Raw genomic sequence first — 15,000 nt, 5'->3', positions numbered from 1 at the left:
AGAGAGAGAGAGAGAGAGAGAGAGAGAGAGAGAGAGAGAGAGAGAGAGAGAGAGAGAGAGAGAGAGAGAGAGAGAGAGAGAGAGAGAGAGAGAGAGAGAGAGAGAGAGAGAGAGAGAGAGAGAGAGAGAGAGAGAGAGAGAGAGAGAGAGAGAGATAGAGCAAGAGAGAAAGAGAGAGAGAAAAATTAAGAGAGAGAGTGAAAGAGAGAGAGGAAGAGAGAGAGAAAGAGCAAGAGACAGAGAGAGAGAGAAAGAGAGAGAGAAGAAGAGGGAGAGAAAGAGCAAGAGACAGAGAGAGAGAGAAAGAAAGAGGGAGAGTAAGAGACAGAGAGAGAGAAAAAAAAAGTGTCTCTTTAAAGCAATAGAGTTTGGTGTGTTCCTTAGTGTAGAGAAACTAATAACCCAAACAAAATAGAAATGCGATACCAGGAGGTTAAACGTGCATTCAACTAAAGTTTCCTCAAGCAAGCAAATTACATAAATCAAAGTATAACAGGTAGTTCACAATACACGCAAGCAGTGACGAATATTATAACACATAATCTACAGAGTAATCATATCACTATAACAAGTATAATAAACAAGAGGTGAATTCATGACATCAGTCGTAGTGATAGCTATCCCGGTCTGTCTGTCTGTTTGTCTGTAGGGATGTCTTTCTCTGTCTGTCTGTCTGTCTGTCTGTTAGGGATATTTTAACAAGCGCCATATACAGTACAATTCACAGGAGTAATAGATATGCAGTTGCGTTTGCCAGGGGCGGGAAGGCAGAAGCAACCAAAAGATGTCAGCTCGGTTGAGATAATTGGAAGGCAACTTGGCAAAACAATTATCTGCCAAAGGTGACGCAACCTAATTACACCTGATGTCTTGAGAGAATGTATATTCGTGTGAGATATATATGAAAATGAGCATATCATTTGTTTTTTTTTACACTGCCACTGTGAAAATTATGTAACATGGCTGTATAAGATGTCAAATATATAGATAGATAGGTAGAGATAGATAGATAGGTAGATGGAGAGAGAAAGAGAGAGAGAGAGAGAGAGAGATAAAGTGGAAGGTATACATAGAGAGAGAAAAAAAAGAGAAGACGCGAAGAGAGAACAAAACAAGAACAATAAGGGAAACGAAAGACAGAATGTGAGAATAGTTCAAAAAGAAATCACCTTGTGAAAAAAAAATCTAAATCTAAAGAAGCGAAGCAGAGGAAACGGTGAAAGTGTCATATTGATTGCCTGGCCCCTCTCACGAGACCCCCTTCTCCCTCGCCCCCCCCCCACATCCCCCCTCCTCTCGGGACAGCCTCTTTCCCCCATCCCCCATCCCCATCCCTCCATCCCCTCCGCCATATCCCACACCTCCGTCCCCGCCTCCGTCCCCGCCTCCGTCTTGTCATAACCTGAGGGAACCAGCAGAGGCAAAGGGCGGCGCGAACGCTAATGGACAAGATAAGCAATTACTTTGTTCCAAGTTTAGGCGTCTCCCCTAAATTCAGTGAAGAGAGTGACGATAAGAAGATAGGAGAAAGAGATAGAGAAGGAAGGAGAAGGGGGAGAGAGAGAGAGAGGGGGGGGGAAGGAGAAGGAGGGAAAGAGAGAGAGAGGGAAGGAGAAGGGGGAAAGAGAGAGAGAGGGAAGGAGAAGGGGGAAAGAGAGAGAGAGAGGGAAGGAGAAGGGGGATAGAGAGAGAGAGAAGGAAGGAGAAGGAGGGAAAGGGAGAGATAGAGAAAGGGTAGGAGAGAAAGAGAGAGAGAATGAAAAAAATACACAAAACTAAGAATAAACTGAAAAATTTACGAGGAGGGGGGAAAAGCGAAGGAAAAGGTAGACAAGAGAATCAGAGATGGGAAAGGGAAAATAAAGAGAAGAGATGAAGGGGGAAGCTAAGAGAAGAGAAGAGGAGGGTGTGGGTGTGGGTGGGGGAGACAGACGGACAGAGGAGGAGTGGGGACGGGGGGTGAGGGGTCAAGGTAAGGGATGCTAGTCAAGGATAACTCCTGTGGACTAAGGCATAGGATTCCGACCTGGGTGTGAGGATGATGACAAGGATAAGCGTCAGGACTTGATGTGGTGACACCGGGGAAATTATGGAGGATGGAGGATGGAGGATGGGTATCGGGGTGGTGATTATAGTGGTGATGATGATGATGATGATGAGGGTAAAGGTGAAGGTGATGGAGATGTTCATATTATGGCGGTGTTGGTGGTGGTGGTGGTGGTGATGATGATGATGATGATTATGATGATGATGATGATGATTATTATTATGATGATGATGATGATTATGATGATAATGATGATGATGATGATTATTATTATTATGATGATGATGATGATTATGATGATGATAATGATGATGATGATGGTGATGATGATGATGATGATGATGTTGATGATGATGATGATGATGATGAAAAATGATAAAGTAACATTAATAGATAATGATAATGATTCGTAATGATAAATTTCTGATGAGAATGAAAATCGAAAAAGGGTCATGATGCCCCCTCCTTGCGATTCTGAAAAAACCCCTCACACAGCAGAGCGCGCCTCCTTTCACACAAGCACGAGCGCGATAGTACGAACTCACCCGCAAGCAATGTGAAGCAACACCAAACTAGATCTGGTTGGGTCTCTGGTTCATACCAATCAACCTGGTGGGTGGCACGGGGGAGGGGAGGGGAGGCAGGAGGGAGGGAGAGAGGGGGGAGGATACTGGAAGTCTTATTGGGAAGGGAGGGAGGGAAGGGTGGGAGGGAGGGAGGGAGGGGAGGGGAGGGGAGGGGGGGGGGGGAGGGACGGACGGAGGGAGGATACTGGTAGACGTATTGGGAATGGAGGGAGGGAGGGGGGGGAGGGGAGGGGAGGGAAGGGAGGAGGAGGGAGGGGAGGGAAGGGAGGGAGGATAATGGAAGTTCGTTATTGAGGAAGGGAGGGAGGGAGGGTGGAGGGAGGGAGGATAGGACGGAGGAGGATAGGCTGTGTTTGGGAACGGAGGGAGGGAGGGAAGGGTGGGAGGGGAGGGGAGGGAAGGGAGAGAGGGGAGGAGGGAGGGAGGGAGGATACTGGAAGTCGTATTGGGAAGGGAGGGAGGGAGGGAAGGAGGGAGGGAGGAGACTGGAAGTCCGTTTGGGAGGGACGGGAGGAGGGAGGGAGGAGGGAGGGAGGGAAGGGAGGATACTGGAAGTAGGAAGGGAGGGGGGGGAGGGGGGGAGGATAAGGGAGGTAGTATTGCGGAAGCGGAGGGAGGGAAGGGAGGGAGGGGGGGGGACAGGGAGGGAAGGGGAGGGAGGGAGGGACGGAAGGAGGGAGGGAGGGACGGACGGAAGGAGGGTGGCACGGGGGAGGGGAGGGGAGGGGGTGGAGGATACTGGAAGTCGTATTGGGAAGGGAGGGAAGGGAAGGAGGGAGGGACGGAAGGAGGGAGGGAGGGAGGAGGAGGATACTGGAAGTCGTATTGGGAAGGGAGGGAGGGAGGGGAGGAGGGAGGATACTGGAAGTGTATGGGTGAAGGGTAGGGAGGGAGGAGGGAAGGAGGAGGGAGGGAGGAGGAACTGGAAGTCATATGGGGGGAAGGGAGGGAGGGAGGGTGGGAGGAAGGAAGGGAAGGTGGTGGTGGCACGGGGGAGGAGAGGGGAGGGGAGGGGGTGGAGGATATCTGGAAGGATATTGGGGAAGGGAGGGAAATGGGAGGGTGGAGGTGGGAGGGGAGGGAAGGACGGGACGAGTGGAGGAGGGGGAGAGGAGGATACTGGAAGTCGTTATTGGGAAGAGAGGGAGGGAGGGGAAGGGATGGGAAGGGTGGGTGGGGGAGGGAGGGGATGGGAGGGACTGGAAGTCATTATTGGGAGAGAGGGAGGTGGGAGGATACTGGAAGTCGTATTGGGAAGGGAGGGAGGGAGGGAGGGAAGGGAGAGAGGATACTGGAAGTCGTATTGGGAAGGGAGGAAGGAGGGAAGGGAGAGAGGGGGGGAGGGAGGAGGGACGGGAGGGGAGGACGGGACGGAAGGAGAGTTGGCAGGTGGGAGGAGAGGGGAGGGGAGGGAGGAGGAGGATACTGTGAAGTCGGTATTTGGGAAGGGAGGGAAGGAGGGATAGGGGAAGGGAAGGGGATTACTGGAAGTCATATTGGGAAGGGAGGGAGGGAGGGAGGGAGGGAGGGAGGGAGGGACGGAAGGAGGGAGGGAGGGACGGACGGAAGGAGGGTGGCACGGGGGAGGAGAGGGGAGGGGAGGGGGTGGAGGATACTGGAAGTCGTATTGGGAAGGGAGGGAAGGGAGGGAAGGGAGGGAGGGAGGGAGGGACGGAAGGAGGGAGGGAGGGAGGAGGAGGATACTGGAAGTCGTATTGGGAAGGGAGGGAGGGAGGGAAGGAGGGAGGATACTGGAAGTCGTATTGGGAAGGGAGGGAGGGAGGGAGGGAGGGAGGGAGGGAGGGAGGGAGGGAGGGAGGGAGGGAAGGAGGGAGGATACTGGAAGTCGTATTGGTAAGGGAGGGAGGGAAGGGAGGGACGGGGGTAGGTAGGGAGGGAGGGAAGGGAGGGAGGGGGGAGGATACTGAAAGTCGTATTGGGAAGGGGGGAGGGAGGGAAGGAGGGAGGGGAGGAGGGAAGGAGGGAGGGAGGGAGGGACGGAAGGAGGGAGGAAGGGAATGGAAGGGAGGGAGGGGGGAGGATACTGAAAGTCGTATTGGGAAGGGAGGGAGGGAAGGAGGGAGGGAGGGACGGAAGGAGGGAGGAAGGGAAGGGAAGGGAGGGATGCGGGAGGATACTGGAAGTCGTACTGGGAAGGGTAAAGGGAGGGAAGGGAGGGAAGGAGGAAGGGAGGGAGGGGGTGCAGGATACTGGAAGTCGTATTGGGAAGGGAGGGAGGGACCGAAGGAAGGAGAGAGGGAGGGAGGGGGGAGGATACTGGAAGTCGTACTGGGAAGGGAGGGAGGGAAGGGAGGATACTGGAAGTCGTTATTGGGAAGGGAGGGGGGAGGATACTGGAAGCCGTACTGGGAAGGGAGGGGGGAGGATACTGGAAGTCGTACTGGGAAGGGAGGGAGGGAAGGAGGGAGGATACTGGAAGTCGTATTGGTAAGGGAGGGAGGGAAGGAGGGAGGATACTGGAAGTCATATTGGGAAGGGAGGGGGGAGGATACTGGAAGTCGTTATTGGGAAGGGAGGGGGGAGGATACTGAAAGTCGTATTGGGAAGGGAGGGAAGGAGGGAGGATACTGGAAGTCATATTGGGAAGGGAGGGAGGGGGGAGGATACTGAAAGTCGTATTGGGAAGGGAGGGGGGAGGATACTGGAAGTCGTATTGGGAAGGGAGGGAGGGAAGGAGGGAGGATACTGGAAGTCGTATTGGGAAGGGAGGGAGGGGGGGAGGATACTGGAAGTCGTATTGGGAAGGGAGGGAGGGAGGAGGAGGATACTGGAAGTCGTATTGGGAAGGGAGGGAGGGGGGAGGATACTGGAAGTCGTATGGGGAAGGGAGGGAGGAGGGTGTTTCACAGAGTCTAAAAATCCACTGGATTAATTCTCTTTCGCGCCTATCTCTTTTTATTATTTTCTTCACGCTGTTACTTCTATTCATTTTTTGTTTCATTAATCTGTCATTTACTCTTTCTCTGTCTGTCTGTCTGTCTGTCCCTCTCTCTCTCTCTCTCTCTCTCTCTCTCTCTCTCTCTCTCTCTCTCTCTCTCTCTCTCTCTCTCTCTCTCTCTCTCTCTCTCTCTCTCTCTCTCTCTCTCTATCTATCTATCTATCTATCTATCTCTCTTTTCCAATTACTCTCTCTCTCTCTCTCTCTCTCTCTCTCTTTCTCTCTCTTTCTCTGTCTTCTAATTACAAGTTCAGTTTCCCACAGTATATATATATATATTTTTTTTCTCTTTCTTTACTTTCGCGTACTTTGACCGACACACGTTCATGGTTTCACAGTAGACATGACACAGCATGACAGTACCCACGAGTCTTTGTCCGTAAAGTCGGGTTTACAAAACGTCGACCTTGACTTTCACGTCGAATGAGTTCAGTGCAAACTTTCATGATCAGTGTTCCGTATTGAGTGGTTGGAAGAATTTATATACTTGAATGACCTGATGTGGTAAATTTAGAATTATTTGTGCATTTATAGACCATACATTTATTTAAGCTCTGTCGGACGTGGGAAATGCCCAGGCGTCTCTCGTATCTCATAAATCTCCGAGAACTGACATGATTTTCATAAACTCTTTTCAGAACTGAATCCTTGTAATTGTTCTAACTGTAATTATTATCATTGTAATTACTGTACATTTTACAATTATTAACATTATGAAAATCGGTGTTACCATCATTGTAGTATTTATACTATATTTTTTTGCAAGGCACGCTCTTGTGCTTAAATCTCGTTTCCTCGGTCTTAAGACATGCGTCCTGCTGGGGTAGGAGGTGTGATGGTGGGAGGGGGGGGGGTATTGACAAGAGCCGACTACCTGTGGCAACTTGGAAATTTCTGTCTGACTCTCTCACATGGCTGTGTCGCATGCAATACAATACAAAGAGAAAAGTGGAGAATCGCGATTCTCGAAAGAGAAGGAGAAGGAAGATATAAAATGGTAACTAGCAACCTAAAAGGAAGTTAAAGTAGGAGATAAAAGATGGGGGGCGTAACCCCATGCTTGTATGTTTCTGCTGTTCCTTTTTATATCTATCTATAAGTGTGTTTCCTCCACAGTCAGCCTAATTCAACTAATGCCGACCGAATGGAATCATCACATCTCGCAAACCACACCAGCCTCTCGAGCACCGCTCACACCGCAACAACGACGCATTATTCCCCAACACAACCTAGTCTACCTAGTGTCACCCCCCAAAAGTTGATAAATACGAATTAACGAAATTTCGAGAAAATTCGAAAACCGGCGTAACTCTGAAAGGCCTTTGAGAGAGAGAGACCTGAATCCCTCTTATGTAAAACTCGCCGAGCCGAAACTCGCATAATCTTTAGCTTTGATGTACAGCGTGCTGGGCGTTCGGGTTAGTGATAGAGTAAAGGCCAAATACATTTTATTTTGCTGTATTTCTTTTGCAATAAATCTTTAATAAAGTTTGATTTTCAATTGAGCCATCACTTTCACTCGATATTCCTTCTTAATAATCATATACGTGGTTTTCTCTTCTCTGAATTTATCTCCCCTTCAACCTTGTAGATAAATGAATGGACATTCTGTATACTTGCCACGCCAGTGCAATGACGCAAGCTCAAAATTTAGCAATGACAACAGCGCCGCTTTTTCCGTCTTCAAAAGTTTTCCTACAAATATAATTCCAATTTTCTCAAGATGTTTACAGCGTAGGAAAATACTCCCCTCCCCCCCAATTAGTCAATAAAGGAATATAAGAGCATAATTTCTACCGGTAACGTTTCATCAAAGCAAAATACTGTTCCCCCCAAAAAACGCCATCGAATCCAGGAAGTGAAATTTCGTTCAACAGAAGTTTCAAGGAGGGAAATAAGTTTTCCGCGGAGCAAGGAAAAAGAAAAGAAAAAAAAACCTGCTCTCTTCCCAGAATTCCGTTCATAACCTTCTTCTTCCTCTTCACAAATTAAAATTCGTATTGGGTCTAAGACTTGCCTGTCCTTATTCTGCTCTTCCCGATCATATGGTGACACGACGTTAATCTGAGTTGACAGCCATGATCTTTCTCGCCATCGACCTTGCCCTCATTTTTTTATTACAAAAACTACCTAATAGCTTCTTCTTGTTGTTGTTGAACTACCCTGAAATTCATAATAATAATGCATATAACAATTAACAATACTGATGCATATAACAAAAAGTACAACCTGAAATTCATAATACTAATGCATATAACAAAATTATTATCTGAAATTCATAATACAAATGCATTTAACAAAAACAATATCAGTGAGAGGCAAATGATGGTGACGATACCAATGATGAATAAGTTGATGATAATTCATTACTCTACACATTTTCAAATTCGTTGAACAATAAGCGTAACGTTTCGACATGAAATATCACAGTGACTTTGGAACAAAAAAGTGCCATTCCACAAAGCCCATGACGCTTATAAGACTCTTAATGGGTACAGTTTTTTTTACTAGGCTACAAAAAATAGGACGACAGCGTTCGTCCATCTACCCTAATCTATCCCAATTCATTTCGAGGGTAACAAGCCGCTCTAAAGCTCTTGATGCAACCACTGGCGTCATTTTATTTTTCTATTCCCCTTTCTCTCACTCACTCACTCTAACTCACTCTCTCTCTTTCTCTCTCCTTCTCCCTTCCACTCCTTTCCTCTCCCTCTCCCTTCCTCCCATTCTCCCTTCCGTAGTCCTATGAAGTTTTCTCCATCTCTTTTTTTTTTCTTTTTTTTTTCTTCTCGAAAACAAGGACGAACTCACCCTGAAAAAATGATCGCGCCTTCGCATCGCTAAAAGTAACAAAGGTATAAAAAAAAATGTACAAGAGCTCCAGCAGGGAACAACGTGCTCTCCTCTCTTGCGTTTGTTTGTTTCAATAAAGCAAGTGGGAAGGTGGGCGGCGGGCAGGCAGACAAGTGAATACACAGACGGAAAGATTAGGCAAACGGATATAAAGATGGTCGAGAGATGTATGGATGTGAGGGGAAATGGAAAAAAATGGGAGAAGAGAAAAAAACAATGAAAATAAAGATGAATATAAATGGGAAATGGGAAAATGGGAAGAAAAAATTAAATAAAAAAAATATGGGAGAAATAAAAAAACAAAAAAAAAAAAAAGGGAAATAACACAAAGATGGGAAATGGCATATGGAAAAAAAACCAAAAAAACAATAATGAAAATAAAAATAAAAGATGGGACAAATGATAAAGAAAAAAAAAAAAATAAATAATGGGAAAAAAATAAAAAAAAACAAATAATATAAAAAAAAAAAAATGAAAACAATGGGAAATAAAAAAAATAAAAAAAATGATAACAAAAAAATAATGAATATGGATGGGAGATAAAAAAGATACAATAAATTGTAATATCAAAAAAAGATGAAAAATATAAATAAAAAAAATGGAAAAAAAAATAAAAAAATGGGAGAAAAGAGCAAAAAAAAATGGGAAGAATACACAAATAAAAAAAATAACACTGAAAATTACAAAAAAATATGGGAAACAAAATAATAACATAATAAAAATGGGGAGAAAAAAAAAACAAAAAAAGTAGAAAAAAAGGAAGAAGAAAGAGAAAAACTAAAATATGGGAAAAAAAGACTGGAAAAAAAAAAATAAAAATGGGAAATGAAACCTAATGAAAAAAAAAAAAATAAAAAAAAACAAAAAGAATGGAAATCATGGAAAATAAAAAAAACAAATAATGGGAAAAAATGGGGGGGGAAAAAATTAAACCACATAATAAAATGAAGAAAAAATGGGAAAAAAAAGGAAGACATATAAGAACAATAAAAACAAAAAAGATGGGAAAAAAATGAAAAAAAAAATGATAAAAAAAACAATGAAACAACTGAAAAAAAAGGGACACGATGAAGGAACAAAAATAATAACAGACACAACATTTCCATAAAAATCAAATGGTAAAAAACATTTCAAACTAAAGGTACCAAAACACAACCAAACACAAAACCCACCCGAAACAGAAGACACCCACATACATAAACACCAAACATACGAAAAACCCAATTTACCCCCCATCACCAAAGCGTCCCCACAACACCCACCACACACACCAACACAAAAAAAAATAAACAGAGCAAAATACCAAAAACTGGCAAAAAAATAAAAAGAAAGGGGAGAAAAATATGGGAAACAATCACAGAATATAATGGAAAAAAATGATGGAAAATAAGGGAAAATGAAAAAAAAACCTCATGGGAAAAAAAAAGGAAAAAAAAAAATAGAAATGTGGAATAAAAAAAAAACACAGAATCCTGGAGGGATAAATAACTATTTGTGAGAGAAAAAATAAAAAATAAAAAAAAATAAAAAACCCTACAAAACAAGAAAAAACTAAAATTGGACATAAAAAAAGGGCAAAACGAAAACCAAAAAAATTTCACACAGGAAAAAAAAGACACCACTCCCCAACTTTCAACATACAAAAAAGGAACATGGAAAAAATAACATGGACCAAAAAAAAATCATAACACAAAATGAATAACCCAGACTCCAACCCACATGAACAATAAAAGTGGAACCCCAGACACCCCACCACCAAGAAACAACAAGAATGTAACATTAAACAAACAAATGGAACAAACAAAACCAACCAATACTAAAAAAACAATAACAATAGTAAGAAAAACCCACCTTACCCTTTCAAACCCCCCCACCAACCATACATAAGTTACCACCAATTTAATTCCCCAACCAAAAAAACATATCCACACAACAACCCAAAGCCCCCCCACCATCCCATTACCCACATTGCCAAACACCCAAACAAAGAAAAAAACATATAAAAATAAAAAAAATAAAATAAAAAAAAAGATGGAAGAATGGTAAAGGGAATAAAAAATCAAAAAATAAATAAAATTGGAAAAAAACCCGAAAACTAAAAAAAAAATAAATGGGACGAGATGAAAAAATGATAAAAAAAAAGATAATAAAAAAAAAAAACATTAATAAATAAAACAAAAAAGGAAAGAATAAAAAAAATAGAAAATTAAAACCAAAAGTGAAAATAACAGATGGAAAAAACTGTTGAGAAATGAAAAAAAAAAAATAAAATGATGAATTAAATGGTATAAAAACTAAAAAATATAAGACAAATAAAAACAATGGAAAAAATAAATATAAGAAAAATAGAAATGGATGAAAAATCAAATAAAGAAAAAAAAAATAAAAATGATAATTGAAAAAATAAAAAATGATGGAAAAACAGAAAGGAAAAATCAAATAGAAAAAAAGAAAAAAAAGAATAAAAAAAAAATAATAAAAATGGGAAATGAAAAAAAAAAAGAAAAATGGAAAACAAAAAAATATGGAAAATGGGAAAATAATAATCATGGGAAAAAAAAATGGAGAGATAATATTAATGGATAAAAAATATAAAAAAGATATAAAAAAAAAGATAATTAAATAAAATGGGAAAAAATAAAATATGGAATAAAGAAAAGAAAAAACAATAAAGAAAAATATACAAAAAGATATAAAAATAAATACAAAACAAATAAATGGAATAATATAGAAATGAAAAAAAAAAACATAAAAAAAAGAAAATGGATAAAAAAAAGAATGGGAAAACATAATAATGGGCAAAAAAAAAAAAAAAAAAAAAAAAATAAAAATGAGGAAATGGGAATGAAATGGAAAAGTGCATGGAAAAAAGATGGAATGGAAAAAAAAAAGAAAAAATAATGGGAAAAATAATAAAAAAAAAAAATTAAAATAAAATAATAAAACAAATGGATATATAATTAAATGGGAAATAAAACTGGAAAAAATCAATAAAAATAAAAAAAAAAACGAAAAAAAATACTGGAACAAAAAAAAAAAAATATAATAATTAAAATAAAAAGAAAAATGGAAATGAAATAAAAATGAAAGAAAAGAAATAATAATAAAAAAATGCGAAAATGGGAAGAGAAAATAAAAAATAATAAAAATAAAAAAATGAAAAATAAAAAAAATGGGAAAATAAAAATGAAAAAAATGGGAATGAAAAAACCAATAAATAAAATAAAAAAGAAATGGGAAATGGAAAAGAAAAAAAAGAAAAAAAAAAAAAAATAAAATGGAAAAAATATAAAATAAAAAAATAGGGAAAAAAAAAAAAAAAAAAATGGGAAAAAAATAAAAAAAATATGGAAAAAAATATAAAAATAAGGGAAAAAAATATAATGGAAAAAAAAACAAAAAAATAAAAATAAATGGAAAACAATAAAAAAAAAATAAAAAAATGAAAAACAAAAAAAAAATAAAAAAAAAAATAAATGGGAAATACATGGAAAAAAAAAAAAACGAAAGAAAAAAAAAAAAAAAAGGAAAATGGAGAAAAAAAAAAAAAAGGAAAAAGAAACAAAATGGGATAAATTATAATGCAAAACAAATATGAATAATAAAATAAGAGAAAAAGATGGGAGAAGGGAAAGAAAATAAAAAAAAAAAATAAGACAAAAAAAAAAGGGAAAAACAACAAAAAAATAATAACACTGGGAAGAGAGAAAGGGATAAAGTGGAGAGGGAGAGAGAGAAAGAGATTAGACAGGTAGATATATGTGAAAGAAATGGAAAGAGGAAAAGCGATGAAGTAGATAACAGAACAGGAGATAGAGACGGAGAGAGAGACAGAGAGAGAGAGAGAGAGAGAGAGAGAGAGAGAGAGAGAGAGAGAGAGAGAGAGAGAGAGAGAGAGAGAGAGAGAGAGAGAGAGAGAGAAAGAAAAAAAGAGAGAGAAAAAAAAACAATGAAGATGTTTTTACTTTTGAGAACGGGTGTATTTTCAAGCAGACTTGAAAAGAGATGTTTTTCTCTGGGTATCCTATCGACTACCAGTCCGACAAACAAGGACCCAAGCCTTATACCAGACCAAGGGCTAAGAGCCAGTAATGACGGGTTAGGGGCGTGGTATTGGGGGGTGGGGGGTGGGGGGTGGGGATAAGGTGAAGATAGACGATATGAGGGGAGGGGAAGGGGCTGGGACATGAGGAGGAGGAAGAAGTGTGTGGGGGTGGAGGAGGTGGGTTAAAGAAGTTATTGACGTCACGATCGCGTAACCGGGAAAAAAAAATCTTAGGCCGCATCGGAAATCTTCTGGCGAACACTTGTTGCAAAACACTCTGATGCTAGAGTGAGAAAAGGAATCCATCTTTTTCATCCCCTAAAGCTGCATGCATGTTTTGTATAACCTCTCAAGGGACGGGTTCATCGTCCCGACCCGCCTGGCGCGCCTGCGTGTGTAATCTTAGTCTTCTGTAAACAATTTTAATGGAATAATTTGAAGGAATGCCTTTCGGAAACTTCACCGTGCTTGGGGCCGTGTTTCTTTCTCTGTCTGTCTGTCTGTCTGCCTGCCTCTCTCTCTCTCTCTCTCTCTCTCTCTCTCTCTCTCTCTCTCTCTCTCTCTCTCTCTCTCTCTCTCTCTCTCTCTCTCTCTCTCTCTCTCTCTCTCTCTCTCTCTCTCTCCCTCTCTCTCTCTCTGCTTAAGTAAACAGTATCTAAGGATCCTAAAATGAGAAGGAATGCGAGAAACAATGTAGGAATGTAATTATTATATATCAAGTAATTAGTGACATAAGTGGTTTCTGTAACTAACGTGAAAGAGAGAGAGAGAGAGAGTGACAGAGAGAGCGAGAGAGAGAGAGAGAGATAGATATAGAGAGAGCGAGACAGATAGATAGAGAGAGAGAGAGAGCGAGACATATATATATATATAGAGAGAGAGAGCGAGACAGATGAAGATATAGATAGATAGATAGCTACAGAATGAGAAAGAGGAAGAGAGAGATTCATAATAAGTAGATAAAGAGATAGATGGAGAGCGTGGAGAGCAAGGTAAGGTTGGGAGACAGAGAGGAGAGAGAGAGAGAGAGAGAGAGAGAGAGAGAGAGAGAGAGAGAGAGAGAGAGAGAGAGAGAGAGAGAGATTGAGCAAAGGGGCGTACCTCCAGGCAACGCTTTGTCTAAGAATCTCCGTTATATTACAAAAATGTTTTTAAAATTTTCTATTGACGCTCCACTGCAGCTGCCCATAACGCTAAAGCGCATGTACGCAATTTTAATGTTTAAATATAACCACATAAGTATATTCTTTTTAAAAAATCATCAATATAATTTCTATTCTTTTAGCATAATCACATCCACGCTATAAAATACGATTCTTCGGGTCAAGGACAACGTTAGCACTGGGTATGGCCATCGTTCAACTGATTTGCCTGATTCATATATATATATATATATATATATATATATATATATATATATATATATATATATATATATGTATATATACATATATGTATATATATATATAGAGATAGATAGATAGATAGAGAGAGAGAGAGAGAAAGAGATAGTCAAATATATACATATATATATACATATATATATATATATATATATATATATATATATATATATATATATATATATTATATATGTATATATATATATATGTATATATATATATATATATATATATATATATATATATATATATATATATATATATATATGTGTGTGTGTGTGTGTGTGTGTGTGTGTGTGTGTGTGTGTGTATTTGAATATATGTATATATATATATATATATATATATATTATATATATATATATATATGTGTGTGTGTGTGTGTGTGTGTGTGTGTGTGTGTGTGTATGTGTGTGTGTGTGTGTGTGATGATTGCTCCGTACCTAGAGCATCGCCTCCACTCTTTCGTCAATAAGCATAGACTGTGCAACATTTCTCGAAAGCTTTCTTTTAATCATCCAAATGTTTCCTAATCCTTGAAAATACCCACGGAAATACAGGGAAGCTTGCGGTTTCCAGCGAAGAGACCGGAGTGCAATACTTGAAGGGGAAGACTGCAATACGGCAGATGGACTTGCAACCGTGAGTAGGAGGGGGTGGGGGTGGGGAGGGAGAGAAGGGGTCCCTCGGTGAACTTTGTCTTGTTAGGTCGACATCGAGGACTTTATCGCTCCACGTATCCTTTAAGGGAGTCCTTGCCACGGAAAGGGTCAGAAGAGGAGCACAATGAAAGATGGAAGAAGAGAGAGAGAGAGAGAAGGAGAGATTATAAGCGAAGGGGAGATGGGATGGACGGGAGAAGAAGACTGGATAATCATGCGGACTGGTGATTGTAAAAAGGAGAATTGAGGAAGAGGAGGGGGAAGGGTAAGTCGAAGACTGGCAGAGGAGGAAAAGGACTGAGAATAGAGGAAACAAAGAAGATGAAAGAAAGAGAGAAATACGACAAAAAAACAAGAAACTAGAAAAGGGAGATACAGAATCAGATGATATCCGAAGGTATCAACAGTAACGACAATATTGAGAAAAAAAGAAAAAAAAAATAG

The 15,000-nt window shown here is 40.4% G+C and overlaps 1 protein-coding gene and 1 long non-coding RNA gene across 3 annotated transcripts in view; both read right to left on the bottom strand.

Moving 5' to 3' along the window:
• LOC122244598 (alpha-galactosidase MYORG-like) overlaps positions 1-15,000 on the bottom strand; it is an 81,746-nt gene that overhangs the window by 50,136 nt on the left and 16,610 nt on the right. The window lies entirely within an intron of this gene.
• Positions 5,662-8,383, bottom strand: LOC147471590 (uncharacterized). Its single transcript, XR_015191127.1, has 2 exons — positions 6,842-8,383; positions 5,662-6,723 (listed from the first exon to the last, which is right to left on the bottom strand). It is a non-coding gene; the product is annotated as an uncharacterized LOC147471590 (long non-coding RNA).

Source organism: Penaeus japonicus, unplaced genomic scaffold (genome assembly GCF_977035675.1).
Source record: "Penaeus japonicus unplaced genomic scaffold, GWHDUDI00000001_assembly GWHDUDI00000007, whole genome shotgun sequence".
Taxonomy (NCBI): Eukaryota; Metazoa; Arthropoda; class Malacostraca; order Decapoda; family Penaeidae; genus Penaeus; species Penaeus japonicus.
This window is presented reverse-complemented; position numbering and strand designations above follow the sequence as displayed.